Genomic DNA, 14,254 nt, shown 5'->3' with positions numbered 1-14,254 from the left:
CCACAGGGGCCACAGTGGCCCAGGAGCAGAGTGTCCAGTGGCAGGACAAAGCGCTGGGCCCCAAGATGGGAGTGCAGCAGGGAGGTGGGCTGCGTGTGCCCAGGCTGCAGAGGAGGCAGCTTGGATGGAGGTGCTGAGCTCAGAGGCAGGAGAGGAGCAGGGCTGCTCTCCCCATGCTCCACAGGCATGGCTGGGCAGCTGGAGGCGGGGAACAGGAGCGGCTGCAAGCGCTCAGCACAGCTGCCCAGAGCCCTGCAGAGCACAGGGCCACGCTCAGCTCCTGGGGCCAGCAGCCCTTGCCTTCACTTACCTACAATGGGCAAGAAGCCCACGCACAGGGCACTCCACATGGCCAGGCCCGCTCTCTCTGGCCTCTCTCCACCTTCTCTCTGCCTGCAGAACAGCTCTGCCCACACCTGCCCTGCCTGTGCCTCTGGCACTGCACTCAGGCCCAGTCCCTCCTGGTCCCTCCCTCTGTCTGTGACAGCACTGAGGGGGAGAGGTGGGGCAGGAGGAGCACAACTTGAAGCTCTCAATGCTCTCCTGGCTGTCTCTCCCCCTGTTTAGTGCAAGAACAGGCTGTTTGCTTGGCAGGAAATGCAGTGGTGGGCAAAAGGTGATTTGTCTCCAAGGGGCCATCCCTGGCCTTTCTCTCAGGAAGTTTTGCAGGCTTCCAGTGGGACTTTGGAGCTGACTGGGGAGGCTGTCTGGGTTCCTTGTGGGTTTTTTTTTGCCCTGCTTGAGCTATTTACTGGAATTCTTGAAATTGAAAATGTTGTGAGAACAATAAACACTTTGGTCAGAAGGTAGCAGGAGAGATCAGAGAAAGAAGTTCAGTTTACATCAGTAGATCTAATTTTACCAGGAACATTTTAGTATTTCAGGTCACAAAACAGACAGGTCAGACTATGCCCAACAGATGCAGGAACATGATTATTACATTGTATTTTTTATGCTGTATAAGAAAACAGAAGGATTCAGCGGTAGAAAAAGCTATTTCATATTGCCCATTCTCATGGAGTACTTCATGATGCTTTCCCATGTAACGCCTTGGAAAGAGGTTTATTCTTTCAGGATGCTTTTAATGTTGTCTGCCACTGGAGAGAGCTCTCAGCATTTTGACTTGCTCACCAGGACAGATGTCAGATACCACACTCTATGTGTGAGACTCACCAAATGGAAGGAGAAATCGCTATGATGTACTAGAGGTGAAAATTTTCCAGAAATTACCTAAAAGGTTTTATTGAAGTTCACATTGTGGGTGGTCTTGTCACTGAAACTAGAGAAAAAGCAAAAACTCTCGAACAGCATTTTTTAATGTTAGACAATGAAGGCATTACTTTATTTTGGCCTAGATGTGCAACAGAAATCATTTCATCCACACATTGCCTGGGTTGTACAGAGAAAAATCCTTCCATTGAAATACATTTTCACTAGATTTTTCTCATACAGTCAAAACCCAAGGAAATTCATTGGTTCAATGTTCATTGATCCCAAGTTACACAGTTTGTAGTATTTGGTTTCCTCTTGATCCTTTCACATTCCATGTTAATGAGATTTTCATCCTTTGTGCTCTTATTGATCTTTTCCAAACCAGGTGTCTCTGACCATGCCAGGGGTGATGTTTGGAGCTGATGTTTGTTAATGATCATTATCTTTTATGTACCTTCTTTGCTACCCACAGTCTGCTGAGATGTTAAGCTCATCAGGCCTTGAATGCTAAAAGAATCCTTTGGAAAGAAACTTCAGCTCCTTTCCCCCTGGGCAAAGGTGAACAAGTCCCCTGACTAAAGGTATAGAAAAAAATTTTAAACTTCTTATCATTTCCCACAGTATGAGAATGGTGTCACAGCAATACAGAACCATGGATGTTGCAAGGGACCTGTGGAGGTGACTGGGTCTCCCCTGCTCTAGCAGGATTGTCTAGAGCTGTTTGCCAAGGACCATGTCCAGGTGGCTTTTAAGTATCTGTAGGGACTGGAGTGGCTCAAGCCCTGGGGATTTTCAAAGGCTGTCTGAGCATAGTCAAATATGGACTGAAATAATCTGTAGGAGAATAGAGATAGTATTGTTAAAATGTATTGTACCCAAGACTTATGCTTGTAATCATCCACAATCATTTTGGTATCAAACGGTCCCTTACAAGACAACTGTGGAGCACAGCTTCTCTACTGTTATAGATGAGTAATGTGAAGGTTGGCCCTCATAATTAAGGGATGAATATTATGTGCATGTTAAGAGAAGTTTCATTGATCTACAGTTATATTATTGTGACATGTTCTCCCATCGTCCTCTTTCCCTCCCCTTTTATTGTTGTCACGGGATGGCCTTGGGAGTTGGGGCAATTGGGGGGGGGGCGGGGCAGGGTTGTTATTATGGCAACACCTGACCTCCAATCAAGGTGAAAGAAAGCAGTCTCCACCAATGGGCGGTGAAGGAGAGTTGATTGGCAGAGGATGGGCGGGGCCAGGGTGCCCCAAAGAAGCCCCCCCAGGGTATAAAAGGCGGAGCAGCCATTTTGTGGCCGAGCACTTGGCGGTTTAGTTCCGAGCTGCCTGGGCTGTCATTTTTCCTTAGTCAGGCTGTGGTTGTGTTTTGTTAAAGTTTAATAAACCATTGAAATTTTAAAAGTGAGTGTGGTTTCTCACATCTACAAACCTCTCCTCAGCTGATTTCAGCTGGGAGAGCTGCAGATTCTGTCCTCTCCCGTGGAATTAACCACACTAACACAATCTTGTTATTGGTGTACACAAAAGCTCCCAGTTGTGGGGTTTCTTCTGGAAACAATTCAATTCTCCTGCTTTTCTAAGCTGCAGGTTCTGCATTACCAATGCAAAGTGAAAAGCCACAGCTCAGTGGGGGCAATCTGGGACCCCGTCATGAAACGAGGGCTTTAGGTCAGTGAAACACTCACTGTCAGAGGTGTCAGCAAAAACAGCTTTAATACAAATTTGCCCAAGTGTGGCATAGTCCAACAGCAATGCTCACTCTGCAGCTTTACTCTATGGATGAGTCAGGGACAGGAACATTGAATTAGAATTAATTTGGAAAGACTGATGCAGAGACTGGGGGCAGGAAAGGGGTAGAGCTGTAAAGGGAAGTCCCTCCCTTTGAGTCATGAGGTACAGAAAGGACCCCCCTGCTTTGTAAACTCCTTCTCAGAGGAGGTGGGGATGGATCCAATCCTCGTCCCAGACTTCATCAAGCCTTTAGGACTAAGGGATTATAACAGCCCTTCATCATTGACCTTTCCCTCCTGTCCATCTGATTCCAGTCATTTTACCTAAGGGAGTATTCTCAAAATATGAATCTGCCTGAGAGTTTGGGGAAAGGTCTGCCTGAGAGCTTGAGAAAATGGTTCTGGGTGTCACTGGAAAATCAGGAGAAAGAATCTGATAAACAGTTCCCCCTGATTTATGTTATGGTGGTAGAATGCACTAAATGAGCATTTTACTGGACTTGCATTTGCCATGTAAATTCCACACAGCTTCTGCAAGGGCTCAGGGTCTTCTCTGGGGGTCTGCAGGGCCTGAGGGTCTGACCTGACCCAGCTGAATGCAGCACATCTTGCTGTGTCCTCTGCAGAGTCTCCCTTGAAGCCAGCAGGAACTCAGCCAGGGGGAGAAAAGCCTTCTTTCCCCTCAGGATGTGGTTCACTTGTTTTCTCAAAAGCAGGGCAGGGTTAATCCTGCCTGGTGTAAGTGAGTCAGAAATGGTGACCACAGCATCCTGCCTGTAGCTTGTGAGAGGGCCATGAGCTGGGGAAGGTGTGTGCTGGGCTCTGTTAGGTAAGAACCAAGTTGCCATGGGAACTATCACTCCATCAAACCGCTTGATATTATTTTTTGGTGGCCCCTTCCTCCTATCACTGAGTGCAAACCAACAGCAGGGTTTCTTCCCTGCTGATAGGAGCATTTTCCTGCCTCATGTCTTTAGCAAGGACTCTCCTCACTGAGGCTTTTGAATGTGCCAGAGAGACACTTCCCTACACTGAGTGTGGAAAAAACAAATTCAGCCAGCAGGAAATCTCTGTTATCAAAGCTGTGTTGCTAATCCATGTTGGCTTTAGGTGAGTTGGATTTCAGCAATCTCCATCCCAGTTTGAGAAGAAAAAGCACAGCAAACCCACAGTATTTTGTCCGAGTACAACTTTATTTTCATCCCTACTACAGGAACCTAAAATGCACATGAGCTATATTTGGCAGAAGAAATAGAGGCTTAATAAAGACATGGTCATTGTCTGGTTGAATTGAATCACTTTAGATCCTACACAGCTCTTCTCATCTGCAATATACACCTATTGGTATTAAATCTAACACAAAGCTCCAAGAGGCAACTGCTGCGCTTGAATTCCCTCAGCAGTAATACTCCAGTTCCACAGGCAGTAACACAGCATGCCTGGGAAAGATGCTTTTCAAAGGCCATGTATCCAGAGGGAGCATTGGAGTTTTCAAAGCTATTGAAGCAGGTTGGGCACTTGTGTGCAAATGCCAGAAGAGTGCAGAGATCTGCTTGGAAGGAGGAATGAGGGAAAATCCATTGTTCTCAGTTCTCAGAGGAGAGGAAACAGCAAAAGCACTTCAAATTTTTCAGTGTAAATCAGTTGGCCAGGCAGGAGTGAGCAGTATTCAATGTCTTCAGGGGAAGGTGCTGCCTTGTGTCCTGGGTGGTCTCTGTCAGCAGCTCTGGCCCTGCTTGTTCAAGGCCCTTGTGCTGCTGATTCACCTTCTTTCCTGCTCTGCTTTGGGTTTCTCTTCCCTTTCATTCCCCATGTCTGGAAGAGCAAAGAGAGGTTTAAACTACATTTAATGAAATTGATCCCAACAACCACTGTTTGATACCTGTGTGCTCCCTTACCTCAGAAAAAAAACAACTTGATACTCATGAGGGTATTGACAGCGATGCTCTTTGCCAGCAGGACTCTCAAACCCAACACAGCCATGGACAGCATGTTCACTCTCTGCCCTTCAGCATCTGCTCAGTGACCAGAAAAGAGGGCAGAGATCATGGTCTGGGTTTTGATGTTGTGATCTTGGCAGAAAGTGGGAAAATGCACAGGTGAGAGTTGAAGGGAAAGGAAGAGCAGCAAAGGAACAGACGATAGAGAACACGGCAACAACAGGAGAGAGCCTACGGTCTGTCTGCATTGCTTTTTGCTTCCTGGGGCATGTGTGTAATGGCAGGAGCAGTCTTAGAACAGCAGCTTGTGTCTGCTGAATGTGTTGTGTTCTCATTCCTCTCCCCTGGAGAAAATCCATTTCCATGTCTTTATCCCCCAAAGAACAATGTAACTTCACAGCCTGTTTGGGTAACTCACCTTGTGCTGAGGGGTCTGTGCTGTTGCAAACCCTGGCACTGGCCCCTGTTACTGGTTCTTCAGCCTCCTCTTCTGTGAAATGATAAAAGAAAAGCCATTTTACACTATATCCATGTTTTATGTGAGATTACAGAAATTTTCCTGTGACATTTCCTGGAACTTCAGGAAAGTTGGGGCTCAGGTGATATCAGTCATTAATTCCAACATTACTTTAAGGACACAATTTCTCCATGGAGTTGCAGGAAAGAGAAGCATTCCTGCATTGGTTTGGTTTTACTATGTGAATGACCATCAAAACTACAAAAACTCACCCACAAAATATAACAATTTATTTGGTTAAAAGCCCCTCACAATGCATCTGATCTTTAATTTTTTTAGGTTTTAGAAAGGCTGTCCCAGCTTGTGCTGCAGCAGCTTTGGTGCTACAGGGTAAGATATTTAGTCATAAGGAAATTCACATTAGGAACAAATACATTGTGTCTTCCCTCTTCTTTGCAAAATAAGGTCTCTCCAAGCAATTAAATAGTTGAACCCATTTCTTTCAGATGCTTTGAAACATCTTTCAGCTCTCCCTGCTGAAATACCAAATGTCTTTGTCATTTCTGCTGGCTGCCCAGGGCAGTGGTGTCCAGAAGGAGAACACAAAGCCCCACAGGCCACTGTCTCCAGAAAGAAGTGACAGCTGTGCCACCAAACTGTACCTGGCTCTGTTGTTATTGTGCCCTTGTCGAATTTGGCCGTGCAGGTCACCTCTGTGCCTTTTGTCACCTCGACCACTTTGATTGCATTGTACAACCCCGCTGATGTCAGAATGGATGTGCTCTGTTTATATACAACCTCCTCAGAGGGCATCTCCAAGCTGATGTTCTTTGTCAGGAAGTTCCTTGCCAAACAAGCTGCTTTCCCAGATCTGCCACCTTCTTCCAGTTTCTTTGATTTCATCACAATGACTTGAGGCACAGAAGTTTTTGGAATGTCTGTAGAGAAAAGCATGGTTTGGACAGGACTGATTTTACTGCAGGCTTGCCCAAGTTCTGAGTAACTAAAAATTCACATATACTCCAGCTGTGACTAATTTGAAACATTGACATTTACTGTATTTTATGTAGTTATTCTTTGCTGGTAGAGGTACAAGTAACAAAAGAAGATTGCTTAAACTCACACCCAGCTGTCTTACACGAAAACTATTGGTGTCAAAAGAATTTAGAAGCCAAGAAATCATTGTGGTACCATGAATTCCTCTTTAAAGTAAATACTTTTGCCTCTAGGTCAGGTTGTACATGAAAAAAAAAGGGTGATCTCCAAAACAAATGACAGGACTTACCTCAGGTTATTGTTATTATTAATCAGCAATTTGATTTCGAGTAAAAACATGGAACTGATTGGAATCCTCCAGCAGCCTTCCTTGCCACAAAGGGCTCAGTTTAGGAAAGGCTGTCAGACGCATCCACAAAGATTTATGTGTCTGATTTGAAAGGAGCATCCTGAGGGGTCTCCTGGCTAAATAGAGGTGCATTAGGCTTTTCATTTTGCATGGTGTCTGCCTTCCAGTCAGCTCAAGAGATCCCTCAAGTCTAACATTTTGTCCATCCCAGGGCACTGCTCGAAGTTTGATCAAGGGGCTCTGATTTTACAGCCTTTCCCCATCAGCCCTATGCCACTGCTGAGGAACTGAGGTGAAAGCCACATGGTGCTCTGCCAGAACTCCATGGCTGGGCTCTCCTGATGCAACAGGCAGAACCACACACTTGTCCACACCCACAGCAACCAGACAGCCAAGAGAAATCCAACATTGCCTTCCCAGGTGTTGTAGCATGGTTGGCCAGAGCCTGTCAGTCCTGTGCATTCTGTGTTCTCTGAGAAGACCTTGAAAGGCTTTTCATGTGGTCTCCTCTCCAGGCTTTCCTAACAGACAGAATACAAACAAGCTGCTTCTCTGCAATAACTGCCTGGGCAATATCATCAGCAAGAAATAATGTACCCAGTGCACTTGTAGTTCAGAGAGCAGAGGATTTGTTTTATTTGACCCCAGAAGGCCCCCCCGCGTTCCACTAGTTTGCATGACCTGACCATACAGCCATGAATTCCTACCGCTGCTTGCTTCTGGAAGGGATTTGTGTTTTCTGTTCTGACCATTTATTTGGACAGAATGTTCTACTTCCCTTTAGTCTTATAAACTCACAGGAGGATCCTTCTGTTCTAAAAAGTCATGGGCTGTAGCATGCTCAATAAATGATTAATCTGGAATAATCTTACCAGAACCAAGAGACAAATATTCTCTGCCCTTCATTGAGCCTCATCAGAATATGCCTGGATTATCCTACAGACACCCTAATGGTTGTATTTAATATCATTTTGATTTGGGGAATTTGCAAAAGATTGGATACTGAAGTATTTGTGCTCTAAACACCTTAAAATACATATCAGTAGCTCCTAAAGGAATTTGAAATCGAAAGGGGGAAGTTGTTTACATCCTGGGAATTTTTGATTCAACTTAGTAAGTATTTCAGCAGACACAAAACGGACATGGATATTTAAGGCTCAATGTCTTTTACAGTCAAGCAGAACCCCAGAGACTCTGTTCAGCTGTGAATATATCCTTTCTTTAAAAAAAGAAAATCATGGAAGAGCATGGAAAGAAGAGGTCTGTCTTTAGAATGCTAAATTTATATTCCTTTGTCCCCTTGGAATTGGATCTGCACAGAGATGATTCCCAAACACACATTTATTCCCATGCAACATATCCTACAGATATGGACAGATATTAGGCAGATCCCAAGGCAGTCCCACATCTTTCTGGAAGGAGAGCAGGAGGTTTTAGCCATGTAAAATACGATGGGAAATTTTTGCAGTACTTTAAAGGCATGAAAACTGCTGAAAGAGCAGCAAGTATACTAATAGATTGAACCTGAATCTTTAGAAAAACACAGATCAACATCACAAACCCTCTGCCAACACAACATTCACATTCCTTTACAAAACCTTGGGGTGACATGCACCTTTATCGTCCATCATGGAATTCCAAATAAAGATAGGAATAACTGAGGCTTCTTATAATCCCTGGTCATCACATTGGTCTTTTCAGAACCCACACAACTTGGGAGACAATTGTCTTTCATTCCAGGAGTTCTTGGCTATGAGGCTCTTGTGAGAATTTAAGCCCAAGGCTATTTAACCTCCTTCCTCCTCTGTCCCCAGGGCAGTGCAATTACTTCCCTGGGGACAATGTCAGTGTAGTGCCAGTGTCAAACCAGAACTCCTGAAACCAGGCAGTTCCAGATCTGTCTCCAAACTCCTCACCCCTGTGAGCTCTTCACTGAGCTCTGCGTTCCTGCCCCGAGTCAGGCAGTGGAAATCCACTGGAGAATTGGACACTGGACAGGAAATTGGAGCCAGAGTGCTGCCCAAAGTGGGAATCAGTTATCACATGCTAAGTAGTGCCCTGCTGATGTTTGGGGATCATGGAATAATGGTGCTCTGCAGAGTCAGCCCAGTTGTTCCTGGGAAACCTTGCTGAGCAGATCCAAGTGGAGGATTTGGCTTGAAAGCCTGGCTGGAGAGCGAGTGCACTCAAGGCATGATTGAAGTCTTTCAGTGAACCCAAGGCTTTAAATTCCTTCTTTCACCTCCATCCTAAATTTAAAGGAAATTTTAGAAATAAAGAATTGTCACTTACTTGGTATAACTGTGAGAATCGTCCCCGGTCCAAATATAAGCTGAGCTCTAGACACACTGCTGAGATTTATTCCAATAACTCACTCTTTCCTGATGGTGTTCAAAAGTGTTGTAAAAACAAGAGATGAAAAGCCATTAGTCCTAATTATCCATAGGTGCAAATCCATGAGAGGATCCAGAGGTAAATTTACTTCCAGAACTGGAAGCGAAAAAAGTTATTTGAATAGTTTTCAAATAGCTTGATGGAGTATGGAAATTTCATCTTCTACCTTTTAGAATCCCCATGAGCTCTTTTATCTTTCCAGGGTAAAAGGCAATATAGAATCAATGTTCTCTTTCTGCTCTTCATCATTACAGTCACTGATCTCCTTTCTTTCCCAAAATATCTCACCTTTTTTCCTTCTCTTTTGTTTTTGTATAGGTCCCTAGGCTCTTTATATCATTGTGGTACTGCTGCCAGTACACTGTGATATATTTCATAACAAAAAATGTGTCTGTTCCAGTACACAGAATTTTGGACTATACAGGCAGTCACATGATTTCTTAAGTGGTTTAAGACCTAACATACCACAGGAAGAAACACTGTATGGCTTTCAAGGAAGAATCATAAATAATATCAGAAAGGCTGAGTTTAAATGAGATCTTGGGGATTACATGACACCTCTGAAATGGCTGAGGGAGTTAGGCTGGATAAAAAGCAGGAAAATAATCAATACTTTGTGTGTTGTGAAGCATTTCTTCCAATGTGCTCTATTCCCCGTACTTCTGTTCCTTGTGCGGACTTGTGATACTGTGATGAGAGTCAAGGGATGTTCCAGGGTGTGTCTGTGGGTGTTGGGAGGAATGAATTAAAACCAGAAGTCTCAGGAGTACGGTAAATTTCTCAAGTGACCTTCTGGCTGGGAACTAACCCTGATAGTCCAGGGTGGACTGCTTCCAGGGGTCCTCTAGCATGGACCCAGTTTAGATGTCAGTGTCTCTCTTTGCTCCTGGCTGGCTGTCGGTCAAGGATTCTCTCAGGTAAGCAAGGTCATATATAAAATAAATGGAAATGGAAATAAATGTACTCTTTGTGAGTTTGTGGCTGCTCCATCTGCTGTCTGTGCTGCTTCACACAGGTGGTGGTGGCTGTCCTTGTGTGAAAGATGGATGTCTGCCAAGTAAAACAGGAACCTCCCTTGGAATGGAGAATATGACCCCCTTCCCTCCAAATCATTACAACTTTGAAATTAAGGGACTTTCTGGCAACGATATGGTAAAAGGAGTAACAGTCCTTTACTAGTACGCGTGTGTATAAAAAGGCAGAAAAACAAACAACAATATCATTAACAACAAACAGCCCCAGACCTGCAGTCACAGCCTTCTCCCGGCCGCGGGCACTTTCCCCGTTGGTGCAGTTCCGGTCACAGCCAGCAGGGGCGCTGGTGGCTCCCGGCAGGGCAGGACTGGTGCGCTGATTCCCCCGAGCCTGCAGGGGGCGCTCTTGGGCAAGCTCAGTCTTGTCTCTGCATGTGGGAAATGGCCGGTGGGCAGGCAGGAGAGATGGAGAAGGGCCTTCCTTTACAATCCCCCAGGGCAGCCGGTCCCAGGATGCCTCTCTGGATCACAAAATGGACTCTAGCAGGAACTTTGAAACCACAGGCTCTAATGGCAGATGTGAGCCCACCCAGAGTGGTTAACGAAGTATAGAAGAAACTCTAAAGATGTGGTAGGAGGTGTGGGGGTCTAGGCAGACAAGGGCTATTGAGTTAAAAGTATAAAAGTTCCTGAAGCAGTGGCAGACAGCAGTAGGTCTGGGAAGGGGATTGCTCCTTTGGGCAGCTCACCAGTGATGGCTGATCCCAGGGTCAGGCTCTCATGCAGAAGGAGTGGCCCAGTGCCCTCCCAGCTCCTGGCACAGCACACACTGGCTCTGGGCTCCCAAGTGTCAAAGGAGCAGAGAAGTAACCTGGCAAGCCATAGTCCCCTGTCAGAAAGACAAGAAAGAAGGAAAAAGAGCCGAAATCCACAGGGCAACAGTAATTCCAGTCAGATGCCTTTGCTGTGTGGCTCCTGAGTTGAGGCTCCCAAGTTGAGCACCCCCACCACAAGGAAGCAGCAGCCCCTGGCCCCCAATCCTCATGATGCTCTCCCTGGAACTTTCTAGATGCAGGGAGAGGCCTTGATGGGATTGACAGAACCGGGAGGTTATGAAACAAAAGATTCACAAGATGACAAAGAAAAAAAGCTGTAAACACCTCATGATAAACAATTTGTTGCATGAAACTTTTTTGCATATTCTTTTTGTGTCAAACTTTTACCCTTTGGCCCTTTTGATTCAGGCCCTGTTAAAAAGTCTGTCGCCATCTTTCTTTGATGTTTAAGTGAGTCATGTTCAATATTTCCTGTGAAAGATTCTCAAACACATTCACATCTCTGCAGCTGATCTGGGCCATCATATGACTCCTCAGTGTAGAGAAATAGAGAGAGGTTTAGAACCACAGAATAGTTTGAGTTGGAAGTGAAATTAAAAGGTAATTTAGTGCAACCCTCCTGCAACAATCAGGGATGGTTTCAACTTTAACAGGTGTTGGAGGTTAAGAGTTTTCCTTTTCATTTTCTTTCTCTCAGGGAATTTTTTTCCCTTTTGTTGCTTAAGGGATGATAAGGACAATACTTTTAGAAACAAAAGAAGTGACTAGGATAGGCAGGACAGGGAAGGGTGCTGTTGGCTAACCTCTGAACTGGAGGGTTTTCTCTTGAGATGTGCAGAACTGAGCTCATCTCCTCCCTGGCACTGACTGTGGGGATTGGAGGAGAGACAGTCATAGTCTTGGTGCCGGGGTGCTGCTCTGGGGAAAATTCACCACCACCACGGACTTCTGGCCTCTACTGCTCCTCCTGCCATGGCTGAGCCTTTGCTCGTAAGAGTGACCTTTGAACTGGTTCCTATTCTACAATCGATCTCACTGGGAATATCCTCATCATCAATTCGGGTGACACGGGAAACCTGGAACCCTGACATTGTACCCCCTCTGGAGGGAGAATCTCCCAGGTCCTTGTGGGAGCCCGGCTGCAATTTCCCACTCCTGCTGTTTTCTGTCACCACTTCAGGGATTGTTGCTACACTTTAACCTGATACCCGATGTCTGTGATGTCCGCCCAACATCCCGCTGCTCCTGGCACAGCCTTGAGTTTTTGTCACTGTCTGCGACCCCGGGGGGTTGTTAACCTGTGCCATTCCAGCTGCTGCTCCAAGGTCCCTGCTACAGCTCATTTTGCCATCCAGAGGGGCACTGGGACTGGCTGTTCCTGTGCGTTTGTAAAGGAAGGCCCTTCTCCATCTCTCCTGCCTGCCCACCCGCCATTACCCACATACAGAGATGAGACTGAGCTCACCCCACAGCGCCCCCTGCAGGCTCGGGGGAATCAGCACACCCGCCCTGCCCGGCCGGGAGCCACCATCGCCCCTGCTGGCTGTGACTGGAACTGCACCAAAGGGGAAAGTGCCCGCAACCTGGAGACAGTTGTGACTGCGGGTCTGGGGCTGTTTGCTGTTGCTGCTGCTGTTGTCGCTGTTTGTTTGAGCTGTTATATATACTAGTAAAGAACTGTTATTCCTTTTCTCATTACATTCCTGAAAGCCCAACAATTTCAAAGTTACAATGATTTGGGGGGAGGGTATTCATAATCTTCATTCCAAGGGAAGTTCCCACTTTCCTTGGCAAGCATCTCTCCTTCAAAGCAAGATAAGTAGGTTGCTCAAAGCACACTGGATCTGATCTTAAATGCTTTCAGGTTTGGAGCAGATAGAATTTTTTGGGGCAGTTCATTTAATCACTGTAATAAAAAAAACCAAACTACCTATCTTTTCTGAATCTGTCATCTTTTTATATAAAACTGCAACTCTTCGTCCCATCACAACAGCCTGTATTAAAGTTTTTCCCCATCATTTTTTATGCATTCGTTGTTAATTTTTTTAAAAAAATTTCACTCTTTCTGTGGCCCTGTGAGAGACTCAGTCACAGATTTGTTCACATCCCTGCAGGAGATATTTGCCTCAGGCAGAGGAGAAAACTTCCTTTGGAATGGCTGTAAGTTCCTTGTCATGGGAGGATGTTTAGTTGAATCCGAAATTCCTGTGCAATGATTGAGCAGATGAGAGGTTTTTCAGTGTGGCTTTTTTTTCATTATCATACTCTCATCTGATTAACAAAAAATTTTTCTAAGTCCATGGTGGCCTTTCTGAAACATGTCCCTGTCCTTATCTCAACCCACAAGCCCCAACTGCATAATTTTCCTCATCTAATTGAAGAGCAGGAGCACCAAGAGAGCTATTGCCTCCTGGAATTGAGGCGTGATGACCTGGTCCGAGAACAGCACGGCAGCTACCTCAGGCTGCTCAGGCCAAGAGCTCACAGACACCAATATGGTGGACGGCAAATGACATTTCTTCCCAGGTTACATGATTCTATATAACCCGCGCATGTGTTGTCATTTCCTCCTTTATGCATAACTGGCTTAACAATTGGTCAACATAACATAACTGACAGCAATAACTGTGGGGGAAGGGCAGTCCTATCTTACCGTAACAGCCCGTGATCTTCCGAGCGCGCCCCTGTCTACCACATTTCCTCCTTCTCTTATGATCAACTGTGTGTGATAACAAGAACAAAACTTGGTGTTAAACTGCAAAACAAACAACTGTTAGGAAACTGTGATTTAAAACAGCTGCTGGTGTTCCACCAGCATGATATCAACTTTTTCCAAACAACTTTTAACAAATGAAACAAACTTGTTTAAAACACATGGACCGAAAATCAGGATTAGAAAAAACAACACAAGTGGTCTAATTAGGGTGGATATCAGGGTACTTGGCCATGGGGACTGATTGAACCATAACTCGAACCATCCTTGCTGGGCTTCTCTGTGTCTTTTTCTTTGGGCCAGTCTTTCTCTTAGTTCTGCCATAGAGTCTCTGACCACTCCGGTATGGTCCGCATAAAAACAACACTCTTCCTTTAGAGCAGCACAAAGACCTCCTTGTTGAATGAGCAAGAGGTCCACTCCTCCCCTATTCTGCAAAACGACTTCTGAGAGTGAGGACAGTGATTGTTCTAAAAAGGAGATTGACCTTTCAATTTTTTGCAAGTCGTCATTTATGGTCATCTGCAACTGTGTCAGTCCTCGTTGTTGGGTTGCAAGGGCAGAAATACCTGTGGCAGTACCTGTCACTCCGAGGCTGAGCAGCACAGCTATGGTCACTCCTGTTATCAGCTCTCT

The 14,254-nt window shown here is 45.4% G+C and overlaps 1 long non-coding RNA gene across 2 annotated transcripts in view; it reads right to left on the bottom strand.

Moving 5' to 3' along the window:
* The window catches only part of LOC310918626, a 31,914-nt gene extending 22,471 nt beyond the window's left edge, over positions 1–9,443 (bottom strand). The window contains exons 1-3 of one of the 2 annotated variants that reach the window (XR_014591699.1): positions 9,384–9,443; positions 8,994–9,082; positions 6,197–6,294 (exon numbers count right to left, since the gene is read on the bottom strand). This is a non-coding gene — a long non-coding RNA (uncharacterized lncRNA). Of the gene's footprint in view, positions 1–6,196; positions 6,295–8,993; positions 9,083–9,383 lie in introns of those variants that run through there. The other variant, XR_014591700.1, reaches the window with a different exon arrangement.
* Between the last annotated feature and the right edge of the window lie 4,811 nt (positions 9,444–14,254).

The sequence above is a fragment of the Zosterops lateralis genome (genome assembly GCF_965231275.1).
Source record: "Zosterops lateralis genome assembly, chromosome: 24".
NCBI lineage: Eukaryota > Metazoa > Chordata > Aves > Passeriformes > Zosteropidae > Zosterops > Zosterops lateralis.
This window is presented reverse-complemented; position numbering and strand designations above follow the sequence as displayed.